This window comes from Pinus tabuliformis, chromosome J (assembly GCF_031772625.1).
Source record: "Pinus tabuliformis cultivar Carrire ecotype Pingquan chromosome J, CPIR1, whole genome shotgun sequence".
Classification (NCBI taxonomy): domain Eukaryota; kingdom Viridiplantae; phylum Streptophyta; class Pinopsida; order Pinales; family Pinaceae; genus Pinus; species Pinus tabuliformis.
This window is the reverse complement of record NC_142295.1, coordinates 605,963,824-605,982,950: the sequence shown is the minus strand read 5'-3', so window position 1 is coordinate 605,982,950 and position 19,127 is coordinate 605,963,824.

Below are 19,127 nucleotides of genomic sequence, written 5' to 3'. Positions count from 1 at the left end.
ATATGGAAGTGTTGTTGCCCATAGCCATCCACAACATACAAGGTTGACACCACAACAATTGGAAGAAAAAAAAAGAAAAATGGCTTTGTTACAGTTGTGATAGCAAATACACTAAAGGTCATAAGTGTGCTGGGAAGAAATTATTTTACATAGATTGTGAAGAGGAGGAAGAAAAGGAACAAAAAACGTCAAAAGAAGAGGATATACACTAGGAAAAAACCCTATACAAAGAAGAAATGAATCCAACCATATCTTGTAATGAATTGGTTGTAATTACCACTCCTCAAACTATCAAGATAGAAGGGCATATCAAGAAGAAAAAGGTAATAGTGTTGATTGATTCGGGCAATATCCATAATTTTATTCATTGTAAGATAGCCAAGGAATTGAATTTCTTCCTATATCCAATAGCAGAGTGTCAAGTAATGGTTGTAAGTGGAGGAACCATAAATTGCTCAGGAAAGTGCCATAATATCAAGCTATCCATGGGAGAATATGTATTGAATAGACCAATGCTTTCCATTCCAATGGGGGGTGTTGATGTTGTACTAGGAGTCCAATGGCTACAATCCTTGGGTACAATAGCTTTTATTTTTCAAGAAATTTTCTTCAGAAGGAAAGGAAGTTGAATTAAGAGGTATTGTAGGGAAACCAGGAAAGATAATCAGCTCTAACGGAATGAAAAAGCTTCTAAAGAAAGAACAACAAGGCATAATTGCACAATTATGTTCACTAGAGGTTCCCACATTGAAATCATCTATTTCTCCAGATCTCCAAAAAGTCTTGGACAATCATTCCAAGGTATTTGAGACTCCCAAAGGCCTCCCACCTATTCATGATCATGATCATGTTATTCATTTGATTCCAGGAAGTGTTCCTCCAAACATCAGGCCTTACAGATATCCCTATGCCCAAAAGAGTGAAATTGAACGTATGGTTGCAGAAATTCTAGAGGCTGGTATAATTCAACCTAGTCAAAGTTCTTTCTCTACTCTAGTAGTATTGGTTCACAAGAAGGATGGATCATGGAGCATGTTTCTAGATTATAGGGAGCTCAACAAGCTCACTATTAAAGATAAATTTCCCATTCCTGTCATTGATGAATTGTTGGATGAATTTCATGGATCAATTTACTTCAACAAGTTGGATATTCGTTCAGGCTATCATCAAATAAGAATGACGACTGAAGACATTCCAAAAACAACATTTAGAACTCATGAGGGTCATTATGAATTTTTGGTCATGCCTTTTGGCCTTACCAATGCAACTTCTACATTTCAAGGTTTGATGAATTCCATTTTCAAACCCTTCCTTTGAAAATTTGTGTTAGTATTTTTTGATGATATAATAATCTACAACAAGTCTTGGAAGGATCATGTTCAACATGTTGACAGGGTGCTCAAAATATTGGAGGAGAAACAATTATATGCAAAAAGCTCCAAATGTTTCTTTGGAGTACAAGAGGTTGAATATATGAGTCATATTATATCTCATGAAGGTGTTAAGGTAGACCCTAGAAAAATTAAAACCATTAACGAATGGAAAATCTGCACATCCATAAATCATCTATGAGGATTTCTCGGGTTGACATGGTATTATCACAAGTTTGTTAAGAACTATGGGAGAATAGCAGCACCTCTAACAACATTATTGAAGAAAGATGCATTTTCATGGACTCCAAAAGCAACGAAGGCCTTTGAACATCTTAAAGAGAAAATGTGCCAAGCACCCGTCCTAGCTACACCGGACTTCACAAAAACCTTTATTGTGGAATGTGATGCCTCAAGAAATGGAATTTGTGTTGTTTTAATGCAAGAAGAAGGACCCATTCCTTTTGAAAGTTTTCCAATCAAAGGAAAGTATTTACATAAAGCCATTTATGAGAAGCAAAAGCTGGCAATACTACATGCAATTAAGAAATGGTGACCCTACCTAATGGGAAGACACTTCAAGGTAAAAACAGATCATGATAGTCTTAAATAGTTTATGGAACAGATATTATCTTCAGAAAAGTAGCAAAAATGGGTCACAAAGATGTTGGGTTATGACTTTGAAATCATCTACAAAAAATGGAAGAAAAATGTTGTGGCAGATGCACTCTCAAGAAAGGATGAGGATCTGGAAGCATTTCTTTGTGCCATTTCTATTATCTAACTAGATTGGATAAATGAAGCAAGGGATGAATGGAAGAATGACAAAGAAGTGTGGGCACTCATTCAAAAGATACAACAATATCCTAGTACATATAATACATTTAGTTGGAAAAATGATTCGTTATGGTACAAAGATCGGCTATACCTATGTAAGAATTCCCAAATAAAACAAAAGATTCTTAGGGAATTGCGCATCTCTCCCTTAGGAGGGCACTCAGGATTTCTAAGAACTTACCACAGGGTTAAGAAGGAATTGTTTTGGGATGGCCTTAAATCAGATATTCAAAAGTTTGTGGCGGAATGTTTCGTTTGCCAACAAAATAAAGTTGAAACAATTAAGACCCCAGGTCTATTACAACCTTTATCCATTCCAAGCCACCGTTGGGAGGAGGTGTCAATGGATTTTATCACAAGTTTACCCAAGTTCGAAGGAAAGAGTGTTATCATGGTGGTAGTTGACAGGCTTACCAAGTATGCACACTTTTGTGCATTATCTCATCCAGTTAAAGCAAGTATAGCTTCTACTACATTTATGGAAACATTTCAAAAGCTACATGGAAACCCAAAGATTATTATAAGCGATAGAGATCCCATTTTCACTGGAAATTTTTGGACAGAATTATTTTCTTGTCTTGGTACTCAGTTAGCTCATAGCTCATCTTATGATCCTCAATCTAATGGTAAAATTGAGATAGTAAAAAAATGTTTGGAATGATATATTCGTTTCTTTGTATCTGATAAACAGACACAATGGGTCAAATGGTTACCTCTGGCTGAATGGTGGTATAACACTTCCTTCCATACTACAACAAAAATGACCCCATTTATGGCACTTTATGGATATCATCCACCATCCATCACATCATATTTAAGAGAAAATTCTAAGGTTCAAGTAGTGGAAGATCACATTGAGCATCAACAACACATTCTCCAACCCTTAAAGGATAACCTCACCTTGGCGCAGAATAGAATGAAACAGCAGACAGATCAACATCACAACAAAAGAAGTTTTGATGTAGGTGATTGGGTATTCCTACAACTACAACCATATAAAAAAATTTCCCTCAAGCAATCTAATAAGGATAATAAATTATCACCAAAGTATTATGGTCTATACAAGGTGTTGCAAAAGATAGGTGTATGGCATACAAATTGGAGCTTCTTGTAGCTTCCCGAGTGCACCCAAGTTTCCATGTTTCATGCTTAAATAAGGTTATAGGTGACAAGATCCCAGTTCAAACAATATTTCCAGAACTTGATGAGGAAGGAAAAATCATATTGGAACTTGAAGCAGTTAAAGAAACAAGAACTCAACAGCTACAAAATCGATCAATTTTAGAGTATATCATCAAGTGGAAGAACTTACCCATTGAATATTCCACATGGGAGGATGAGAATTTTATACAGAATAATCCAAAACTACTCAAGTGTTGAGGACAACACTTTTTTGAAGGAGAGGGGCATGTTAGGTCCCTATAATACTAGTGATTCCCCCATTACTATTGTCATTGTATCCCTTATTGTTATTGTTGTGCCCCTATTGTCCTAATATTGTTATTATTGTGCCCCATAAAAGCCCACTATTGTTATTTTTGTGCCCTTATATTATTATTGTTAGTTCGACTTTGGTTATATTTTGACCCCTTTGACTCATATATATAGAACGGAGGTTTTGCCATTTGTATCATCCAAGAATTGTTCTTTTGTGTAATGTAAAGAAGGTTGCCCCCTCGAAGAGGTTGAATTCTAAGGCGTTTATCTGTCTTTTCTATCTTATTGTGAGCTGGTTTCATAACAGTCTATATTATTTTAAAAGCATTCAAATTAGTTGGAATGAACTTGTTAGTTTAATTTCATGCTTTTCATCTTTGAAACATAGTAGTAATTTTTAAGAGGTTTTTGCATTCTTTATTTCTTTAATCAATTCATTTTGAATGGGGCCTACATTCCCTTGTCCCATAGACAATTGTGGAAGACTTATTGTAGGAGTCAACTCAATCTAGAAGAGGGGCCAGAAGTAGATTCCCGGAGTGTGTTTACTTTACCTTCAAAAAGTCTTGTTCCTTTTTCCTGAATGATGCTTCTTTTTAATTTCTTGCAAAAGATTTGTTTTTATTTGACAGATCCCTGAGGTCATATTCTGGCATATGTTATGCTACGCCTCTAAGTTTACTTAACTAGGTTGAAAAATTAAATGTTGGTGTAAATCTTACATTTATACCACCCAACATTTTGGCGCCATTGTTGGGGAGGCATTGTAGGATAAGGCCTCAACGATTCGTCATGATTTCCCCTTTCCTGCGCAATTGAATTCCTAGATTAACAAGATTCCCTTGCTTGCTGAAGCATACTGGATGACATTCCCAGAGAGCTCACAAGCCAAGTTATCCTTTCTTCAAATGAGTGAATTCCTTTACTGCAAAGTGTGATACCTGATTTGTTTCTTTTACTGCAATTTAGTTTTTATGAGTAATTTTTCTTTCTGCAAAGTGTGATGCTTGATTTACTGCAATTGAGTTTTTATGAGAAATTTCTTTTACTGCAAAGTGTGTTACTTTTTTTCTGCAATAGAGGTTATTTAATTTCCGCAAGTGTGATTTCCTTAGTTTACAATCTTAGTTTTTTCTTTTTACTGCAATTGATCTTTTGAGTTTTTCAAGTGCTAAAAGAACCCCCTGCTCCCAATCCAGGTGCTGACAAGACTTTCTAGCTAGTAGGAAAATGCCAGGAAGTGTGATGTTATTCAAATACTATCTAAAATTTTGGTAGAAGTTTGGGTCTCTACTTCACAGAAAGAACACATCTTGGCATCAATTAGAAATCGGTCTACTCCTCTGGAAGAAGAGAATCATGAAGACCCAAAAGATCTTCCTAGAGAGATCAAGAATCTATGGATCATGCTTGATGAGGAGAAGCCATCAAAAGCAAAGATTGAAGAACACCAACCTGATCCAGCCTACACTTTAGGGGATGAACAAAGAAAATTGGAGGATTTGCATGATGCACCAAATGTTGTCCACGAATCAAATAAGCAAGAGTATACGGATCCCATATAATCTTGGTTTCAGCTTACTGTTAGTATCCACTCCTTTGTCATTCGACAATTTGTAGCATCACATCAGTTAATGCAGTTGGTTCCTCATGATTTGGTATTTTCTCGAATATGCTTTTCAAATTTGAACATGAGTAGGATTATCCTCTTGTTGCACACATGGATGCATTGGAAGTACTCCTATACTTAAAAGGGAGTCTTCCGCTTTTTAGGGTAGAGTAGGGTAGAAGAATAAAATCAATGCCATGAATAATGTTGTTACAATAATGCAATTGGGGTTTTGACTTTCAAAGCATAGCCACTGAAACTACTTTTGATCTACATCAGTTGTTAACACACACATCTATGACAAATCTTGTTGAGTATGATTCACTCTAATACCTCATGATTTTTCAAAAGTAACCATGATTAACAACTCTAATGAAGTTTTCATCTGAGATATATATTTTCAGTTTCCCTTAGAAGGTACTATTGGAGAGCCCCCTATGGTGAACTACTCTTGTAAAGATCATAATAAGCTATTCATGAGAACACTAGCATTATTAGCTTAAAGAATATTTGAGTCATTATCTGGGATATTTTTAATAAGTCTTTAGGGTAGATGAACTAGCTAGTAATGATTAGTCATTAAAAACTTTTCACATCATCTCGTACTCTTAAGGAGTAGATCTTCCTCCCCACTTATTAAGTAACATTTGAATTTAATTACAATCAGAGTTTACAAAAAGATTTAGGGGAGGATTGGAGGTCTCGTGATGAGCCGACCTACCATGATCAAGAGACCTAACATGCATGACATTACTGCTACTGGTCATCAAGCTAGAGTAATGGATTTCTGCTAAAAATATGGAAGACAGGAGGTCTCATCACGAGCCGACCTGTTCATCCATGTTACTTCTTGTGAGTGGCACTGTCATCAGTTGGTTACCAAGCCAGGACAATGGCCTTCATCTAATTTTTAAAATAAATAAGACAACTCTGAATCTATATCTAGTAAGTGGGACACAAGCATTTCATTGGACATCCCTTCTGAGGCTATGGAAGCCTATGGGCAACAGGGCCATGTCTATGGTAAAAAGTTAATTGCATACTAATATTTACTTGGTTATCTTTCTCTTTCCCTAAACTCATCATTTTATTTCTTAGACAATGGTTTTAAGATGATTTGAGCATGATTCTTTGAGTTCTATCTTTAAAAAATTAGGAATCTTTAATGATGTGGTACCCTTATTGGAGGTAATTCTTTGTACTGGATTTAGAAGAAATTTAGTTTTACATCTAGATGACAATAAAATTTAGAGTGTTCAATGAAGAGATTGTTGATTGGTCTAGGAAGGTGTCATATTATTCTATTTTTATTTCCCTTTTTTGGTATCATAGAGTGATGAATTGCTCAGCGATGATTACTCACTAGGTTTTGATGGACAACAATGTGTGTTGATTGTGGTTGCCTCTAAATAAGCACTACATGACCTAGGTACATGATTGTTATAGTAGGTGTAGGAATCTTGTGGTAGTCTTCTTGAAATTGCACCTTTTCATCAAACATTTGATTTTTCTCATGAATGTTATGACAAGCAGGGATTTCATTTGAAACAAGACAACATGTATGTGATGTCTATCATAAAGGTGCAATACTCTTTTACATAATGTATGGTACAAAGCATTGCTTTCTTGTACCTAATCTTGTTACATTGCAATTTTATCATTCCTGCACTTGATACCTTCATCAGGGCTGTAACCTAGTTTTAGTTGGCATTGTAATAGTGATTTTGTAGATTTGATGAATGCTTTAAAAATGATGAAGTATCATGATATCTTGATTTCCTTGCTAAGATTTTTGCTGACACTTTTGATGGGGAGCATAGTTTGATCTTTAAAAATTTACCCTACCTTCTTCCATGATTTTATAATTCGTCTTGCATGAGGACATGCAAGAAGGTTAACTTGGGGTAGTGTCTAGCCTCCATTTTGTCCATATTTTCATGATTTTACTGAATACTTTTATGCCTGTAATAAGTGTCTATAATCATTATTATTCTTTTTATGCATTATTAAGTTATTATTTATAGGCATTTAGAGCTGACAATTGTTTATCTATGAACTCTTCTTATTTTGTTAATTTGAAGAGTATTTAATGTAAAAAATGTCATTAATGTAATAGGCTCTCTTTGTGGCAGGTAAGCAGTTCCTGTACCAGCATTTCCTGCACCAACAATGCTTGTACCATCACTTCCTGCACCAACAGTTCTTGTACCCATAGTTCCTGCTCCAACAATTCCTGTACCAGCAGTTCCTGCACCAACAATTCATGTACCATCAATTCCTGCACCAACAATTACTGTACGAACAATTCTTGTACCAACAGTGCAAAATAATGCTTTCACCTCCATGACTTTCATGCTTCGATGGGTTTTGAGGAAAAGGTGTTCGAGATGGATGACAGGTCTGATATATCAAGCTGGTGGGCAATATGAAAATGCCACAGCCCACTTGACACACATGCTTCAGTCTAAGGAAGTCCATTCTGTGATGGGTTGGACTATTGGATTGTGAAAAACTCATGGGGATTATTGTGGATATTACGAAATTTTTTATGACCTTCATTATGAGCATACTTGTTGTATTGAATTTTTATACATATGGCATCAAAAAGTGTCAAGCGGAAATAAGAATGTAGAGCTGAAGTTCAAGATCATAGCATATAATTATGAGTCTAAGCCTAAGGATTTTCACTAGTGTAGAAAGCAATACACAGAGCTAAAGTCAAACTACTTCTAGAAGCCATAGAGTCGTTAGCATCATGATTAAAATATATACACCCAGCAAATCTGTCCTGCACCCATTCGAACTCAGTAAAAATCAGATTTCCCTGTTTTGGTTCCAGATTAGTTTTAACAACCATGCTAAACTTGTATGCATAGATCTAAGTAATTAGGGAAGCGTTGCTGCTATGATACAAAGGGATGTATACTGTAGGGGATCCATAATTGTATTATGTACATCGCATTTTTCATAGAACAGGGGATTGATTTTGATTGTGTAGGGAAGGAGGAGCTTGCGTGCCTAGTGGGATGATCCCTGGGGGGATCATTGGAGCCCAACACTACTTATTCAGTCAGCATGTAATAAGATTCAACAATAATCTAAAATAGCACTCAATTATGTGTTTTTGTCTCTTCCAAATGTTTTTAGATTGTGATTTAATTGTTGCAAGGGCAACGAGCTGGGTGGTTGGGCCCACCAGCCAATCCGTTGCCCCAAACTTCTTAGGATTTCTTTTGCTGCATTTTATTTTGAATAGTGTGAGTATGATTTAAGATAGCTTTGCAATTTCATTTCACAGTTATGCTTCATTCTTTGATCATTTGATTTTCAATTTCATTCCATAATTTCTTTTTCATTGTTCTGGTTATTTAAGTTCAATGATATCGTTCCTCTCTTGGAATGTATTTTCATGAAGGTTGAGATTAGGTAGACATAGTATAGATAGTGAATTCTTTACTGCATCTCTTAATTTCATTATAAATTAAGCGTGATGCTTACCCTGGCTTCATTTGTTCCATAGATGGATATAGTGGCTTATTAAGAGTTATGATCTAGCACATACCATTTGAGCATTCATGATTGCATTTTAAATCTGAAACTCATTCATGAACTTTGAAGAAAAACATTCATTTCTGAAATATTAATGAACAAAGGCCAAGATGAGCATAAGGAGAATTTGTGAGTCTTGTTTTATTGACAAAAATAAAGTGCTCCGAAAATTCTTAAAATGTCTTGAGGTTAAAAGCTGTGATTGATATTCCTTTCACCTTAATTAAATGATGTACACATCATATATAATATTTCTATATTGCAAAGGAAACATTTAATGATTTTATAAGATCAAGGTGAACAACAAAAATGTATTTATCTCATTTGTTTCTATTGCACACTTTCCTTACAGCTGAAATATTGATTTGTCTTTACAGAAGCAATATACATACAATCTATATTCTTTTAAAAGCATTCAAATTAGTTGGAATGAAGTTGCTAGTTTAATTTCATGCTTTTCATCTTTGCAACATAACAATAATTTTTAAGATGTTTTTTCATTCTTTATTTCTTGAATCACTTTCTTTTGAATGGGGTCTACATTCCCTTGCCCCCTGGACAACTGAGGAAGACTTAGTGCAGGAGTCAACTCAACCCAGAAGAGGAGCCAAAAGTAGATTCCTGGAGTGTGTTTACTTTACTTTCGAAAAGTCTTGTTCCTTTTTCCTGAATGACGCTTATTTTGAATTTCTTACAAAAGCTTGGTTTTTATTTAACAGATCCCTGAGGTCATACTCTGGAATATATTGTGCTATGCCTTTAAGTTTACTTACCCAGATTGAAAAATTAAATGTTGGTGTAAATCTTGCATTTATACTGCCTGACAATTTGACAAATTCCACTTTTAGATCTTGATCAACAATAGTAGAAACATAAATTAAATTCTTTTTTATACCAGGAACATACATCACATCATGGATCTGTCTCTCTTTTCCATTAAGAAACATCACACCTATTATTCCATAACCTTGAACTTGAAGGGATCTGTTATATCCTAGATAAACACATGTTCCATCAATGTTCTCATGATCTTCATCAAACTAATCCTTATTACAAGACATATGGAGTGATGCACCAGAATCAATGAACCAAACATTCACATCATCAGTCACAACAGATAATGCAGCATCAAAAACAAACAATTTGAGATTTTTAAATCCATCATTGATTGAGATGTCTTTGTCCACAAAATTCCCATTATGCCTTCTATTTCTCTATTTAGACTCATTATATTTCCTTTTATAGAAATCTTTAGCATGATGTCCATGTTTGCCACAATAATAACAATCATCATTTCTCTTATCATGAACTAGAAATTTAGATTGTGCCATACCTTTCTACTTTTCTTGAAACTTTCCTCCTCTGCTTTTATCCCCTAGCTTGCCTTTGCATGGCTGCTTACCCTTGACTACCAATGCCAAATATGAATTGTTTGAGCCCAAATTTAAGTCCTTCATCCTCTATTCCTCTTGTAGAAGAATACATGTCAATTCATCAAAAGTAGGAGGCTTCTCTCTAACTGAAAGACTTGAAACAAAGATTTGATAATCTTGCACTAAGCCATTTAATGTGATAGTGACCAAGTCAATATTGGACACCTTTTCACCAATGTATCCTAACTTATCACTTCGTTCTTTGTTATGAAACCAAATCACAAAAATATAGAAAAGAGATATCAATGCCTTCAAAATAAGCCTCTTTGAGGGGGCAACCTCCTTTACATTACACAAATGAATAACTCTTAGATGATACAAATGACAAGATCTCCTTTCTATATGTAGGAGTCTAAGGGGTCATAATATAATCATAGCCAACATAACAATAATAATGTAAGGGCACAATAATAACAATAGTGGGTTTCTATGGGGCACAATAATACCAATATAGGGACTACATGGGCACAACAATATAATAAGGGGATTGTACTAATAACAATAAGGGGTTACACTAGTAGTATAGGTACCTAACACGCTCCTTTCCTTCAAAAAGTGTTGCCCTTAATGCTTGAGTAGTTCTTGATGCTTCTGTATAAATTCTTGTCCTCCAATGTGGAATGGTCAGCGGGTAATTTCTTCCACTTGATGAGATACTATGAAATTGATCTATTTCGTAGTTGTCTATTTCTCGGTTCTGTGACTGCTTCAGGTTCCAATATGATTTTTCCTTCATCGTCAAGTTCTCACGATACTATTTGAACTGGGATCCTCTGCAACTTTTCAATGAGTTCCCACTTCTTTGGGCATATGGTTATTTGTAAGGCCTGATGTTTGGAGGAACACTTCCTGGAATCAAATGAATAGCATGATCATGATCACGAATAGGTGGGAGGCCTTTGGGAGTCTCAAATACCTTGGAATGATTGTTCAAAACGTTTTGGAGATCTGGAGAAATACATGATTTCGATGTGGGATCCTTTAGTGACCATAATTGTGCAATTACACCATGTTGTTATTTATTTAGAAGCTTTTCCATGCTATTAGAGTTGATTATCTTTCCCAATTTCCCTTCGATACCCCTCAATTCAACTTCCTTTCCTTCCCAAAAAGAATTCAAGAAAAGTTCTTGAAAATTAAGAGCTATTGTACCCAAAGATCATAGCCATTGGACTCCTAGTAAAACATCACCACCACCCATTGGAATGGAAAGCATTGGGCTATTCATTACATATTCTCCCATGGATATCTTGATATTATGGCACTTTCCAGAGAAATTTATGGTTCCTCCACTTGCAACTATCACTTGACACTTTGGTGCTGGATATAGGAAGCAATTCAATTCCTTGACTATTTTACAATGAACAAAATTATGGGTACTGCTCGAATCACTCAACACTATTACCTTTTTCTTCTTGATATAACCTTCTATCTTGATATTTTGAGGAGTGGTAATTTCTTCCAATGCATTACAACATATGGGCGGATTCATTTCTTTATGCTCCATGTGATCTTTCACTTCCTGAACATTTTTCTTCTTGATATTTCCTTCTATATTGATAGTTTTAGGAGTGGTAATTTCAGCCAATGCATTACAAGATATGGCCGGATTCATTTCTTTATTCTTGATGTGATCTTTCACTTCTTGAACCTTTTTCTTCTTGATATGTCCTTCTATCTTGAGAGTTTGAGGAGTGGTAATTCTTTCCAATGCTTTACAAGATATGGTTGGATTCATTTCTTCTTTCTCTGGGGTGGGTTCCTGGTGTATATCCTCTTCTTTTGATGTTTCTTGATCCTTTTCTTCCTCCTCTTCATAATCTATGTAAAATAATTTCTTCTTAGCACACTTATGACCTTTAGTGTATTTGCTATCACAATTGTAACAAAGCCCTTTTTCTCTTTTTTCTTCCAATTGTTGTGGTGTAAACCTTGTAGGTTGTGGAAGGCTAGGAGAAAAAACACTTCCATAATTATAGTCGTGAGTGGTGGGATTCCTTGTTTCCATAATTTCGCTTTCAATTTTTCTTACCAACCTGAATGCCTTCTCCAATGAATCAGGTTCCCAAAGACGAACCTCGTGTTGAAGGTTATCCTTTAAAGTCCCTATGAAGACATCAACCATTTTCTTCTCTGGAATATCATTTACCCTTATATTCAATTTTTGGAAGTCCTCAATGTGTTGTACCATTGAACCCTTTTGTTTGAGATTTATCAATTGGCTAAAGAAGATGTTTCTCTTTGTATCCTCATAATGTGTTATCATTTCCTCTGTGAAAATTGACCACATGACAAGTGGTTTACGAGAACAAAGCCCTTTATACCATAAAAATTGATTCAATTCTAAATAATTAGATGCAATAAATACCTTTTGTAACAATGGTACACCATGTAGATCAAAATATTTCTCTATCTGTAGTATCCAATTTACCGTATCCTTGCCATCAAACTTCCTCATCTCGCTTTTTCTTGATTTTAGGAGCTCGATCTTGAAATGAATGTAACTCTGTACTTTCGGATCTTTAAGTTTTGAAATTTTTGTCTGAAATATCCCTCTGAGTCCTCTTTCTACCTCCACAAGTCTGATCACAATTGAATTCCTAAAGAAAGATTTATTCCCAATCTCCTGCGATGACCTAATTATATACTAGTTTTGTAGAGTTAAATTGTACAAAGTGCCATGTATCACTATTTCAACCTTAGATTCTGAAAATTATACCTAAACAAAATACAGTTCGTCCTCTTTCTGTAACTTCTTACGAAATTTCAATTTGATGCTCAAGGAGAAAGTTATGATGATTTTCCCAAGGTCACCTGTTTAGGATTTAATTTGGGAGTATGCAAAAACCGTAACTTCCTCAGATCATATTTCCGAAAATATAGCGAGCCAAGATCTGAAATTCAGAATCGAGGTTCTGACTGATCTCCTCTCAAATGGTTTTTTTTTTAGTTTCTGAAAATTCGTAGCGAAAATGTTATAGTGAAAATTCCATGATGACTTGTTTTAGATGAAATTTTGGAGCTTGCAAAAACCCTAAATTCCTCAGATCATATCTCTGAAAATATATCTAGATAGGATCTAAAATTTGGACCAAAGGTTTAGTGTGATTTCTTGTCAAATGGGTTTTTTTATTCGCTTCTGATACATCACCGGGAAAAAGTTATAGCGAAAATGCGACAATGACTTGTTTAGAGCAGCGAAACCCTAGAATCCAAAGCTCTGATACTAAATGTTATGAAACCAACTCACAAAAAGATAGAAAAGAGAGATCAATGCCTTCAAAATAAGCCACTTCGAGGGGAAAACCTACTTTATATGACACAAATGAATAATTCTTAGATGATACAAATGACAAGAACTCCTTTCTATATATAGGAGTCTAAGGGGTCATAATATAATCAGAGCCGACATAACAATAATAATGTAAGGGCACAATAATAACAATAGTGGGCTTCTATGGGGCAAAATAATAACAATATGGGGTCTACATGGGCACAAAAATATAATAAGGGGATTTTACTAATAACAATAAGGGGTTTCACTAGTAGTATAGGGACCTAACATTCTTTGACACAGGAAATGGAATTGCCTATACTTTCATTGGCCTCCATTTTAATCGACAAAATCTTGGTCTTCAAGAGAAAAATCCGGTTGGTATTAGATGTTTCATACAAGATTTTGAGAACATCCCATGTTTCTTTGCATGTTTTACAATCCCTAATATGAGGAATAATGTTGTCCTTAACTAACATTTATAGCAACACCTTTTCTTTTGTTTCTCTCTTTTCCCAATCTGGAATAGCTGCAGTAACAGTGGGTTTGCGCTCTGCCCCACTCACTATGGGCTAGAAATTATTTCCCTCTAAAATTTATAATACCTTGAATTTCCAATTTGCATAATTTCCTCCATCAAGCCTTGTGGACTCATTCAAATAAGTTTCAACCAAAAAAATTGACATAATGACAAAATATTTGTCTCCAATCAACAAAATGCACCCAAATCCACCAGATCTACACCCAAATTCACCATATCTACATCCAAATTCACCAGATCCAAAACCAAATGCATAGGATCTAAAAAAAAAAGACTTAATATTGCTTCAAATAAAAAACAAAGCCAAAATTACTTCTTATTTCTCCTTTTTTTACCAAACCCTATTTCCAAAACTTTATTTTCCCTTTTTTAATCAAATACACCTTTTTATCAACAATTTTTAGCTTTCTCTAAAAAATATATATATTTAACTCCTTATACCGTGTAATTTTTTTGTCACGATGAAAAATAGAATCCCATGCAACTCCTTTAATTTATTGCACTATACTCTTCATAAAAAAAACAAATTCACTTTATGGATTGGAAAATTGTTTTGGAAACATAATAATCAAACCAACGACTCACCACCATGGAGAGAATATGAGTTGAATAAAGGATCCAACTGCTTCTCACACATTTTGCTACGTATGCAAAGGTTTACAAATAACTTCGCAAACTTCATGCCTCCCCTGGTTCAACGAACAGATCATACTATCCACAATTTTATACCCCAAATAACCACCTCTACAACCACAACCTTGATTTTGTGAAATTTCCGCAAATCACTAATCCGCGACATTTAATATAACTGGCAGCAATGAACCAATCACTAGTCTGTGACATTTAATATAACTAGTAGCAATGAACCATGACCCTATGCGATGAAATTTTTCATAGTTAGGGCCCTTACAACAGCAATGGGCTATGCCCGTAGGATCCGTATACAATCTCAACTAATGATAAAAAAAAATTGAAGAGCAACAACTTAACAATATTATCCCACTGCCTTCAATCTCATAGCCCTCACAGACTTGGGACCTCTTGTTCTCAGATATGAAGCCTCAATATTTTAGCTCTGATACCATATTAGAAAAACAAAGAGACACAAAATAATGAAATCAAATCTCATTGATCAAATTGCTTGGACAACCAGCACATTATATACGCACTCATAGATAGCTTCTAGGACAATTTAGATCCAAATAATTCAGATCACCAAATCACAACAAAAACTATAAAGACACAACTCATGACAGATAGACTCAAACACTAACTATGAGAACACAACTCATCAACTCTATCTAGACATATCATTTCTACATTATTCCAACAAAAAAGGCCTAGAATTAGGCAACTCAACACATACCTCCATCAGATTCAAATGGATTGATCGAGTTGTAAATTTCAATTTAAGTGAACTCACATTTATGCGTGCCCCATAGATAAAGGAGGAATCACTCCAATTATCCCTTTCCTAACAATTACAAATTTCATTACTTACTATAGGGTCGCTCATGAGACACTCGCTACATACACAAAATTCATACGCATAAAGTTAATTCAAAACTAGAAACAAGGACATATAAATCTATGTGTAGGTATAATTTATTTACAAGAATTCATGGGGTATTTAAATTATAAAAAAATTACAAAAAAGCACTGAACTAATTATCTGTTTCAATAAATTCTTGTTAGCCAAGTGGAGAAAAGGAGAAACATTAACCTCCCAACTGTAGGCAGTCAGAAGATTTTGTTATGTAACTTGCCACCACTTGGAACGATGTGAAATTTTATTATATTAACCATGTAGAGTTTCCATGCAAGCAATCAAACATTGCATTCAGATATTCAATTCAAAAAAATGTTTATAAGGATCATAGTTAATGCAGTGGTGTTACAAATGGGTAATTGAAGAACCATAACTTAGCCTATAAATTTTCTTAATTAAATGGAAAGAGTGATCAACGTTGTTGGTTTGTTTTTTTTAAATGGAAAGTGAAGATTGAACATGTTTAGAAATTGAATATTCCATCGATGGGATGATAGTGTTTTGAAGAAATTCTTTGAGACGTTGACAACAATTGGAGATAGATCCATAAGGGAATTAAGATATCTTAAAATGCAGTAGCTCATTCTTATTCTAAATGAAGATTTGAAGCTAATATATAGGATTTAACTTTAGAAAATTGTTGTCCCATGTAGAATTCCATTTATTTGTTACATCCATTATAATCTATATTTCCTTTATATTAAAATAACTATTAAAGCATAGTCAAAGACATTCCTTTGTTGGAGTTTTCCCAAGTAACCTCTTTGGGGGAGAATCTCTATGTCAACTTGTTCTATTTGAATGTGTTATGCATTTTATTATTTTTGTTATTTCTTTTATGCAACTAGATAATGAAAGAAAAATATACCAACTTTACCAATTTTTATTAGATTAATAGAGCTTTACAAATATTCATGATGATGGGTGATTTATTTGGATATCTTATACAATTAAGATATCATATTGTATCAAAGTAGTATTTTTTTAGGCTGAAATGAAAGGAATCATTTTGAGTAGAAATATTACATTACTAAAAAAGTTTTAAGGAGGTAGGTATTTTCTTCTCAAAGAACTAGAGATTAGAAGGAAGAAATAGTCTCAAGATCTAGTGATGGGTGAATCAAGAAGCCAACAAGATTGAGGCTATACTATCAAATGTGTAGGCACGAATGCCTTATATTTAGCTTGTGTTTCTATGATAATGTTAAATATGAAAAAGGGCACCATTGCCTTGGTTGTTGTAATATTTTCTAAAAGAAGGTAACAAAGGACATGTCATGAGATGAGTTTTGGAGATGCAGATGGTGAATATGAGAACAAGTTAAAACCAAAAAAATTGAAGCTAGAGAAAAGGGAGTGTAGAAAAAATCATGTGTCATTGAAAGTGGGGTAGAATATAGAAATTAAGCTATACATAGGTGAGACAAATGCACTAAAATTGAAGTAGAAAAATATAAGTTGATCTAACTCTACATGAGTTTATTTATTAATTGAAGTTTTGTTTCTTTGTCCATCTGTGTTTCTATTTAAATCTGGGTTTCATTTTGTTTCTTTATAAATATGGATGAGTGGTATTAGAGTGGTCTTCTATTTCTCTATTTTTTTGTGCATGTCCCCAATGAGGTTGGGGTATAAGGAGTTGGGACTTGAACTGGTTGAGCCCTTGCAAGACCAGCCTCGCAGACCTTCACGACTTCCAATGGCCGAGGAAAAGAAAGATGAGGGAGTAGGAGATCATTTCAAATTGTTGCTTGAAGAATCCCTCGAGTGAAAAATGAAAAAGCTGATGTATAATTTTTTCAAGATCCTTCGGCAGATACCAATGGGTGAAGCATCTTGATCCAATAGTCACTTTGGAGGCACCCCTTTAAGGTACAAGTTAACTTTGACATTCCTACATTTGAAGGCTGGGTAGACACAAATGATTTAGAGAGATGGTTAAATCTGTTGGAAGGATATTTTTTGGTCCATAATTTTTCTATAGGGAAAATATTACTTTTCCACTCCTTAAGGTTGTCCCCCATGTCAAAGACTGGTGGGAAACTTACTGTGAGAAAAGGGAAAAGGAGGAACCCTCACTATTTTTAGCCACACCCTCGTGGGATTCTTTCTGAGATGTTTTCAAGGATTAATATTACCCTTTTGGTAGCTATGAAGATAAGTACATAAAATGAACCGCACTACGGGAGGAATGGGACCAAGAAGTGCCAGTGTTCAGGGCTATTTTTGATACCCAGCGCACAAAGTTGGCTATCAAGGACTCTCAGTGACATCTGGTACTCAAGTATCACAGTTTTCTACATAAATAAATTAAGGAAGAAATAGATTTCTTGGACATCTCCTTGCTTGGTGTAATGTGCTGATATGGTGTCTAGATCAAGCATAAATTTAAACAAAGGAAGCAAGACTTTGGATCTACAAATCTGAAGCAGGGCAAAGGCACCTCCAAACCAAAAAATGAAGGACAGATCTAGGGTGGACTGACCCAGGACAAAACATCGAAGCCACAAGCAAAGAATAGCAATCGGAAGACAAAGAAATACACAGGGAAGTGGTGTGAGTTGCACAAGTGTCCCACTCACAACAAAAATAAGTGTCACATAATGCAGTCACTAGTGGTTGAGTTAAAAAATTCAAAGTTAGATGCATGTTCTAAATTTAAGCCATAAACTGAAAAGGGAAAATAAATCATTGATGCGCAACCCAGTGCCACCATTTCCACCACCAAGGTCAAGAAGATTAAGCCGAAAGATCTCGAGGAGGGAGAATGTATATTCCACTCGCAGATGTGGGTGAAGGGTTCTCCATTGTAGTTCATTTTCGATAGTGGAAGTCAAAATAAAATCATCTTAGTAGAGCTCATTAAGAATTTGGGCTTGCTGACAACACCACACCCACAACCATACACCATCAAGTGGCTCCACCAAAGACGAGATCTCCACATATGTCAACAGTGTTTCCTTCCCTACAACATCAATCCTTTCATGGAGGAGGTATTTTGTGATGTTGCTCCCCTTGAATTTTTTCACATTTTATTAGGCCAACCATACTTGTGGAAGCGTCATGTTATGTATGATTATAGACCTCATGCTATTATTATGACTTTGGGTAGAAAACTATACAGGATACTAGAAGTATCCCTTCCTATCACCATTTCTTTGATCTCTGCTAAGAAATGGAGTAAGATCATCTCCCAGATTAGGAAATTTATTTTCTTCTTGATTCCCTCTCAATGTAAGGGGAATATCATGGCCACATACATAGCCCACCAAAAGCATTCCTCCGTGCAACAAAATTAATTTGATAAGGTCGTGTAAAAGTACAGGGGCATCTTCTCATCAGCAGCATGGGTACCTTTGCATTTTCAGGTCAAGAATTTGATCGATATGACTCTTGGAGCACCTCTACCTAATGGGATAATCTAATACTGCTCCCTTCTTGAAAATGAGGAAATCAAGTGTCAGATCTAGGAGTTTCTACAAAAAGGGCACATTCAACCAAGTTCCTCACCTTATGGGAGCCCAATTG